This window comes from Poecilia reticulata, linkage group LG16, assembly GCF_000633615.1.
Source record: "Poecilia reticulata strain Guanapo linkage group LG16, Guppy_female_1.0+MT, whole genome shotgun sequence".
NCBI lineage: Eukaryota > Metazoa > Chordata > Actinopteri > Cyprinodontiformes > Poeciliidae > Poecilia > Poecilia reticulata.
Genome location: NC_024346.1, coordinates 31,980,372 through 31,990,061, shown reverse-complemented (window position 1 = coordinate 31,990,061; position 9,690 = coordinate 31,980,372). Strand labels below are relative to the sequence as shown.

The window sequence follows — 9,690 nt, the reverse complement described above, 5'->3', positions numbered from 1 at the left end:
GTATTGGCGTACTGCTGTAATCCATTTGGCCATTTTTTAAACTGGAGAAATCCACTTCCTGACCCCCATTTGAATTATATATTTAGGATGATCCATATTTTCTCGGTTAAAAATACTTCTTGTATAATGTTGAGGATTTACGTGGCGTTGAGGTGATCAAGTTAACTTTCTGCAGCTGCAGACCTGATGAACCACAAGCGGATGAAAGCTTTCAAAAGCTTGGAAGTATACAGTCATTTTGTTTTAGGTTGGGTCAATTATTTAGGATCAAAAGAAGCATTAAATGGCTGCCGACTTGTTTCTGCCCGGGTCAGTAGTGAGTTGTGCTATTTTAAGTAATTAGTCTATGATTACCATCACTAACGCAAAGATTAAACTTTTCAAGGGTTTCCTCTAGAGTGTTTTATAGGCCTGGCGGCCCGCCATGCTTTACTGCCCCCGCCGCCAGGCTAAACACTGCTTGCTTGTTGTAAATTACGTCATTTTTATACATGGTAAAAGTGACAATGAATGTTTATGAGTATTCATGGTAAAAATCCGTTTACGCGCAATGGCGACATCTAGTGGTTAAAGGAAGAAAACTTTTTTTTCACCGTTACCCCCAAACCACTTTCTCTACCTCTTCACACGGTAACAACGACTGCAACATGTCACGGAGAAAAAGTCAAAAAACGTTGGATTCTTTTTTTTTTTTTTTTTTTCTGGAGTCAGAGGAACAGTGGCGCAGACGAAGAATCTACTCTTTTACTTGCTGACCAAGGGAAGCGCACCGGCACCGACGTGAACGTTAACCGGGCCGCAGCTAACTGAGATTAGCAACCTACAGCTACCCCTGGAGGGAACTGGCGCCTCTTCGAGGCGGTCTTCCGAGAGCCACAACAGCAAACATCGAACTAGCGGGTTTAACGAAAAATGGTTAACAGAGCCGAAGTTCTGGGTGGCTTTATAAAACCGAATATGGTAAGCATGTTTTGTACGTGAAAGTACGAATATAACGCATTTTAATTTATCCTGAGTTAACAGCAAAGTGTTGCTATTAAGCATTAGATGTTCTGTTGCTAACGCTGTTTTGTGGCGTTCTTGGGTATGTTTTGCCATACAAATATTTGCTCAACTACTGTCTTACAAAAAGGAACACTTTTGAAATTGTTAGCTAAAAATACAATTAAAATAAATACAAATTGTTTGCACTTACGTTGAATCCTACTTTAACATCTATACTTATAAACAAATGAAATTAGCACAAATTAAGTACAAACAAAGCACCAACACGTCTTGCATCAAAGCCACTGAATAACAAAAGAAAACTCAAAAAATGAGAGATGCTCTACTGTATCGAGCTTTGATCTTTACAGTGGCACAGGAAGCATGTTGGATAGCTGCACATCATCCTTCTGGGTTTTGTAAAGAATTCTTCCAGAGCCTTATCGAAGTCCATGTCAGTCACGCTAAGTCCATTTATTCTGATTCGCAAACACGCTGAGGCTTTTGTCCTGAAGCCTGTTTCTGAGGTCCATCTTTATTTATTTAATATAAACCAGAACTGACATAAAATGCATAGCTAAAGAAACTTGTAGTTTCTAGTGTTCATAGCTGAAAAGTCTCTTTCACAGTTCACACTTGAGACTGGAACTGTCAATGCAACGGCAGAGAGTAGTGACAGGTTTGGGTAGAGGAGCTTCAGTTCATCAAAGTCAGAGGCCACTTCCTGCACCACCTCCAGCTGTGACCTGTCCTAAAATAAACAAATGTTTTTGGAATAATTATTTTTAGAAAAAAAGTGAATAATAAAAATATTAATGTTTTATAGAAAGTTCTTAGACACTTTGCTTCTGCTGTTTACCTTAAAATGCCTTGGCCAAGATGGACTTTGAAACTTGTCCATTCTTGGAGTACTGCCCCTTCATCCAAAGTGGGAAACTTTTTGACAAGCAGTCTCTTGAAAGTCATCTTCCTTCTCCACTGATTGTGGGCTGAGTATGTTGAATGCAGCAAAGATGTTCATCTCTGGTAATCTTCTCTCAAGATGCTCAATCAGATGGTCCAAGTATGGCTCCATTACCTTGTGAAAAGATGTATTTTTAAGAGATATGACCCTGGAGGTTGCACATCTCCTGCCTCCTTGATTTGTCGAATGGCTTCAATTGTAACAGGCACCTAACTAAAGTTAGTTGTCTAATTCTATAATATGTTCTAAGTTTGTAACTGGAAACACTGAGTATTAAACACCTGAGTTTGAAAACTAGTCCAAAATCAAAAGAAGCATCACCCCGGTGGCTTCTCCTCTCCTCTTCTGTTTGTATRCTGAGGCATTTCACTCTTTGGAAAAACTGAGATATGACCCTGGAGGTTGCACATCTCCTGCGTCCTTAATTTGTCGAATGGCCTCAATTGTAACAGGCACCTAATTAAATAAATAGATTAAAGATACAAGTCTTATTTGCCTTTCAAAAATTTCCATAAGCAAATAATTTAGTCCTTAAAAATAAACTTAAATGTTTCTTGATAGCCAAATAATCGACTTCTTTTTTTTGGAAAAGCTTTGAAAGCCGTCTCAGGTGGGCACCCGATGATTATCAATCACTAAACGTTTGTTTCCTCTGTGAGTTTTTTGTGTAGGAGTTATAACAGTTTCGTGTTTCATGGCGAGTATGCAAACTTTGACCCCTAGTAACGCCCTTTCAGCATGCACGAAAGTCCCCGTTTTGATAACTTTTAATCGGCCATGCCTTATGAACCAACTGACCAAGTTTGAAGACGATCGATTGAAATCCCTAGGAGGAGTTCGATCAAATGCGAAGGCTGTAAACGGCCAAAATGGGGTCAAAATTGGAACTTCAATCCAAAATGGCCGACTTCCTGTTTGTCTTGCACTATGACATTAATTGAATTTTCTGGGTGTCTTGGGGAGGAGCTCTACAAGTGTGCCAAATTTAATGTCTCTACAATGAAGTAAGGTCAATGCAAATGGTATTTTGAAAGTTGCTAGGTGGCGCTGTTGAGCCGTTTCTGTTGCAATTTTGTGACGACCTTAAAATACCTGTCAAGTCTTTTCACGCAGACTTGACAGGTCTGCCAAATTTGGTGAGTTTTTGACTATGATAAAGCCTCCAAAAAGCTAATTCATTTGCTTTTTGGTGGCTTCATGAAAAAAAGAAACAGTACGGTTACGGTAGGCCTTCACAGCGCTTGGCTGCCTAATTAATGGCAGTTTTGCTTCCTATCCAAACGTTTTGTATGACACTAATACATAAGGACAAGTTCCCAGGTATTTGACGTGCCGTGGTTGAGGGTTACAGTGCTACAAAAATGATGTTTGATGTGCTATTTGGGGGAATTATGTGACACGCCATAGTGTGAAAGTCAGAGAAGATTAATGTCTTTCAGCCTCTGCATGAAAATCAGCAAAAAGGTCACAAATGCAACCTGACAACAGCTTCTAATCCATCGGGAGGAGTAATGATCATTTTCAGATAAATGCTGAACTCTTAACTACTGCGAGGTTCACCGGATTTCTCAACGTTTGAAACCGATATTAAAGCAATTTGTAGGAAGGCAAACAAAAATAAACCTCTGGATACATGGTAGCTGGAGCCCATCCAAAAATGTTGACGGGCAACATGAGTAATAATATCTGTGTCTCATGTCGCAGCAAACAGATGCATTTCTCCGTGGACAAAAAGAGGAGCTGAGCCAACAGAAGAGGATCAACAAAAAAAAAAAAAAAGAGAAAAACTGACTGTTATTATTAAACTCTTGCCCCCTGGGAGAAGAGTGAAAACATGTTGTTCTCTTGAGAAAAATCACTCGTTGCTCTGCTTTGCTCTTTTAACAGGGGGAATGCTCTGCTGCTCCAACGCTGTGACTTTCTGCACCGACATCTTCACAAGGCACGCCAAACAAAAAAAAAAAACCTTCCACAGCCGCTGCTGCCGGTCTCGTCGTCTGCTTTTGGTAACAAGTGCACAAATCTTCTACATTCGTATGCGATTGCAATTTTTCAATTTGAGGACACAATGACTGGGATTAGAGACGGGCCGATATATAAAGGGACGAAGGAAGCTGCGGACAACTGAGTGTGTAACAAAATCCAGACTTGAAAGCAGTTGGTGCAAAAAGTAGAGAGAGTCCTTGGTGTGAAGTCGCACTACCTTTTTTTCTCTCTCTGCATGTCATTTCATGCCGTTTTGTCCTGAAGAATGACAAAATCTCTTATTCTAATCCTCTTTTCTTCTGTTCAGTCAATTCAACTATTTCTGTTGGCTTACACTGAGTTGCGAAAGACAACTTTATGTGCTTTTTCTCATTTTGTAACGTTATGTTGTTGGTGTTTTATTTGATGGGCCATCACAGAGCAGCGGATACTTTGTAGAAACGCTTCTTCAAGAACCGCTGCAAGTTCTTTTGTCTCTGCTGACTTTTAACTTTCCAGCGTAGCTCAAGCTCAGACAGATTGGATGGAGACTGTGTGTATGACTTTAAATCTCCAAAATCTGCCACATATTCTCAACTTGATCTAGGTCTGGAGATCAAATGGGTAATGCTACCTAATGAATATGATTTAAATCCTATTAGTGCCAGTCTGACTGCGCGCTAAGCATCGCTGTATAAAATTCTTAAAGAATATCATACCTTTCTATCTGTTGCTGCTCTCAGGAGGCATTTGGGAGCTGGAGGCGTAAGATGAGGTGTGTTTGAACAGCAATTAACTGCTGCGTTGATTCATTAAATACAAGACACCTGAGGTTTCAGAAAAGTGTTTACAGATTTATGTTAAAATAGACCTAAAAGCTCTAGATAGTCAGACAGACAGAAAAAAAAGAAAAATAAAGACAAAAAGGTGCCTTGCAGAAGAGAATAGTTCACATAAACAGATACTGAACACTTGTGGCTGTTTTACATAGGTTTTAGACATGTTAAAAAAAAATCTGAGTTACAACTTATTTAATGAAAACATTATGAGTTATTATGCTAAAACCATAACTAGAAAATTTCTGAAGAAGTTTAAAACGGGCCTGCCAAAGTGTGTGTGTCAGTTGGAACCTAGCATTGGTAGTGAAAATTAGCAACAATGCTAAGGTGAACTAAAATGCAGTCAATAGCATGTGGAGAATCAATACTATTAATGTTATCATGGACTTACTCATAGAAAGTAAAAGTAAGTCCAAAGTGTACAAGCTAAAATTAGCCAAAATGCTAAGGGTAGCTTAAATGCTGTCAGTAGCAGGTGTCATTATCACAACCATGTTGATCTACATTAACTTAATCTATTCAGTATGATAAATGTAGCCGAATCAAAAATGAGGTAAAATGCTTATTTTAGGTACCAGCCTAATGTTAGCTATCACAAGCATAGCATGCTGATAGTACCAACAGGATGAGAGTTACCACCCGTCCCGTAAAATACGGAATTGTCCCGTAAAATACGGAATTGTCCCGTATTTGGATGTTAAATGTTGTATCCTGTATTGAATCGATACGAGATGCGATTTGATCCGAATTAATATAAAAGTCTGATAGACTAGAGCAGGGGTGTCCAAAGTGGGTCGTCGAGGGCCGGGACGCACCTGGATCCAATGATGGCTCGTTAGAAGGCCTAAGAGGAACATTGACAAGCTGAAAAGATTGCTACTACCATCAGGGAGAGAACTAAAACACGCAGGATGCCGGCCCACAAAGACCGACTTTGGACTCCACTGGACTAGAGGGAAAATGAAGGTGTAACTGCATCCATCATAAACTTAAGCATTCAGAAATTAAAAATAAAGCGGGTTCAATGGGAGGCAGTGTGAGGTACAGAGATGCTGTGCTAAATATAAAACCTCTGGTAACTGCAGATGCAGCAAAGCTGGGTGCGAGAGTTGTGCCGAGCGAACAGGAGGTGATCAGCGTTGACGGTGAGTTGTAAATTATTTTTATTAACTTTATTGTAAATACTTTAAAATAGAATAATGTTTTCTTTCCTGTGTTGTGAAGGCGACGTGCGCAGAAGAGTGTCTGCTTTGAGTCGAGCAGAACTGATCTATCATTTCCACAGCAACGATCAGAAGCAAGACCTTGCCCACAGAGAGCTCCAAACAGTTTGTTTAATCTCAACGTTGCATCACGCAAGTATTTTTAGTGTTGTTAAGATTAACATCTAGTCACCATGTCTCTTTTTAACAGTTTTGGTCTTGGATTTTCAGTCACTACAGGAATGAGAAAACTCTTTGACAGGTTCCTTTCTGAAAAGGATTTCTGGAAGCTAGCTCTCAGGATCAGAGCAGAGTCTGTTGGGACGATTCTTCCAATGTGCCTGAAGAAAACACTAACCCAGACCGGGAAGTTTGGCGTGAGGAAAAGAAAACCGCTTTCACAAAGAAAACATCGCAAGACGGTACTCGAGCTGAAAAGAAAGTAGACGGTGAAATCACAGCTATCAATTGGATAAGGAACACAGCACAAGCTGCACGTACAAGTAAGGTTTCCCGTATCTTGGAATTGAAAAGTACCCTGGATGAGAACATCTGTGAAGCCATAGCCCAAAGAGAACATTTTTATTTTTTTCCCCAGTCTTCCCAAAGAAAAACCTAACCTGGATGGGGAAGTTTTCTTTGAGGGACAAAAAGCTGAATTTGAAACCAACGATGTTGATTTGACAAAAGAAGACGTTACAATGCGGTGCGTTGTTTGAAGAATTGAAAATGACCCCTGATGGGGAAGCCTCCGATAGAACAGATTCCCCACTGTTCCAAGAAAAAAAGCTGCCCAGGACCAGGAAGTTATTATTTCTGAGGAGATTGACATCACAGCCTTTGCTGTAATTTCAACGATTACATAATATCGCTTTGGCAGAGAAAACTTTGCTAGATGGTACGTTCTCCAGCCTCTTTGAATTGAAATACCACTGATAGCATTTGTGCTAAGATTAGCATTTTGGCTAATCTTAACATACTGAATAGAGAAGTCCATGTTAGTCAACATGCTTGTGATTATCCACATGCTGTTTAGTAAATGTTAGCTTAGCGTTGATGTTCCGCTGGGTTCCAACCAGCTTTTTCAGGCCCCGTTTAAATTTCTTCAGAAATGTAATAGTCTGCACATACAGTCCTCACTCAAAGACATGGACTGTCACTTGGGCGGGTTTTAGGCTAAACCATCATGAAGCAGCACTGGGCCACTGAATGAACTGTAAGGTAGGAGACTTTTAGACTCCAGTACTAAAAGGTGGTGATGCAACATAAGAGCCGCTGCTGCAATCATCCTCATCATTATCATCATCGTTATCATCATCATCATCTGTGTTTCTCTCTGCAGTGGCCTAAACCGTTGAAATAGATTTTGAAATCAACTTTATTCCATCCACACAACGGCAGACAACCAGAGGCATAAAAATGGGGGATTATATGTAATTCCCTTTGTCTTCAGCACTTTATCCTCGACTCCACATGGATATTCTGCTCCAGTTTTAAAGTCGATAAGTAAAGGAAAACTGACTCTTCATAAGATCTGCTGTGTGATTCCTGCTCGTCTTGTGACAGGCAGTGCTGTGTGACATCTGGTCAGTAAACATAAACAAGGCGTTACGTAACCAGCGGCGCCCCTCGTGGTCTTGACTCATGAAGAATGAGCAGAAATCTGGGAAAATGTCACAGTGCAAATACTTTTTTTTTTTTTTTAAACTAGGATTGTGTGTGTAACGCAGTGATGTAATACTATGTTAAAAGCAATATATCTTTTTAATAAAAGTCCTTACCAAAAAAAAAAAGTATTTAGAAGTGAAACATTAAATTGAATTTATGACATTTGAAAATGTTAATGAGAATGTGTTCATACCAGGCTGAGATTACAGTTGACCAAGTATGTTTCATTAAAAAAAAAAAAAATCTAACATTTTAAATGAATCCATGTGTAACTTAAATTAATATTAAAGCTAAATGACAGTTTATCTAAAATAAGATTGCTGTATGTGTTCAGATGCAGATACAGCTGCCTACTGGGGAAACCAAATTTAGCCAAAAGCAGTTGCTTTATGTAACCTTGTGATTTCTTACCCCATGTGAATATATTAATGCATCTTAGAGACGTTTCAGAGTAACCTCACTCCTACTCAGGACCTGTAACATGCACTATTAGATGGTAATTTGCAACTTCTTACTGCCGGATAACAGAAAAACCCAATATGTCTTGGTTAGTTGCAACAACTATAGATTTAATCAACTTGATTTATTTGTTAATTTTGTGATATGTGAATAATGTTACTAAACGCCACATTTTTATTTGAATAAAATGTTGAAAGGCGTTGATTAGCTTCCTTCGACTTTATAAAACACTTTGGGATTTGTAACTTCATAGAAAAAGAATATTGCTTCAGAACAAAAATCTACAAAAATGAACAAATGGAATTATTTATTCATATATATGAGCAATAAACAATAATCAAGTACTACATGACATCATCAGAACAATCTGATAAATTTCCTCTTTGGTTACATAACATATATGCAAAATACAATCCATCAATCCCAGTTTAAAAAGGAGTGGGATTTTATTAAATCCATCTAATTCGGTTTAAACATCACATTCTAGACTGCCTTACTATTTTCAACGGTGCCTATATGTTTTTAAAACGATGAATTGTTAAAACGAATTGCTTGTTGTATAAACTCATCACATCTATTTGGCGTCATTATGTGACTCCACCACTGTGGTGACTTTACCAATTACTCCACATCTCTCTATTTTGAACATCAAAAGTCCACAATGCCGCTGATTGAGGATCATAACTTGAACCACATAACACACATCTCCAAATACTTTCCAGGTGGAAGAAGTACAGTAGTTTATCTGTGTATAATGAGTCCGGTTCAGGGTGAGGCCATGTGCCGCATCAGATGGATCTTAATGTGGTGCCAGTGTTACTGAAGTAGGCAGGATATTACGGAGCCAAGGTCTAATGGAGTTTTAATAGATAAATGTTGGAAGGATGTATCTGTGGCTCTGCAATAACAACAGGATGTGGAAATCCAGACAATGGTTTTTAAATGGTGATGGATGGGAGCAATTTGTTTCATAAGCAGGAATAGGAAGAGCGCTCATAACTGGGCGAGCGGAAAGTAAAAGGACTCAGATGGATCAGCGTGGTGGTAAAGACGGCAGCAGGAAGAAAACAGCCGCGCCACCTGAACCTGTTGTTTTTTTTTTTTTTGTGTCTCTGGCAGAGTTGGTAAAAGTCAGAGCTTGTTAGGAAACTCTCCATGGGACTTTGTTGAGGTGATGGAGAAAGCTTCATTGGTTGGGTTGGGGTTCGGGCGGGGGGACTTTGTTGGAGGCAAACGGTAGCAGGTGTCTGGTATGAAGCGAGGTGTTGAGTTCTCATGCGGCGTGTCGCTGTCTGTCTGCTGACTTTTTCACCCTCAGCTCATCGCTTTAATGATGTTGCCATGTTGGCGAGCTCTGAGGCTCTGTCCCCTACCGAGGACCGCTGTCCAAGTGATAGATGCATCACTGCGTAATGTGGTGATTAATGACGAGCCACAGAAGATAAATTAACGTTGGGGGTATATTAAGCTATAAAACCAAAACTTAACAAAAGGAAATTAAAAGGTTAGCAGCGTCTGTGGCGAAAGGCATTAAAAACTTTTTAATGGTGTTTGAATATAATAATTTGCATTAAATTTCCACAGCACAACGACAAAAGTATCGGCAAAA

The 9,690-nt window shown here is 39.4% G+C and overlaps 1 long non-coding RNA gene across 1 annotated transcript; it reads left to right on the top strand.

The window, feature by feature from the left end:
* The first annotated feature begins 772 nt into the window (after positions 1–772).
* On the top strand, positions 773–7,967 carry LOC103478756 (uncharacterized). The gene is made up of 5 exons (XR_535840.2): positions 773–960; positions 3,836–3,954; positions 5,838–5,897; positions 5,977–6,457; positions 6,553–7,967. It is a non-coding gene; the product is annotated as an uncharacterized LOC103478756 (long non-coding RNA).
* The last annotated feature ends 1,723 nt before the right edge of the window (positions 7,968–9,690 follow it).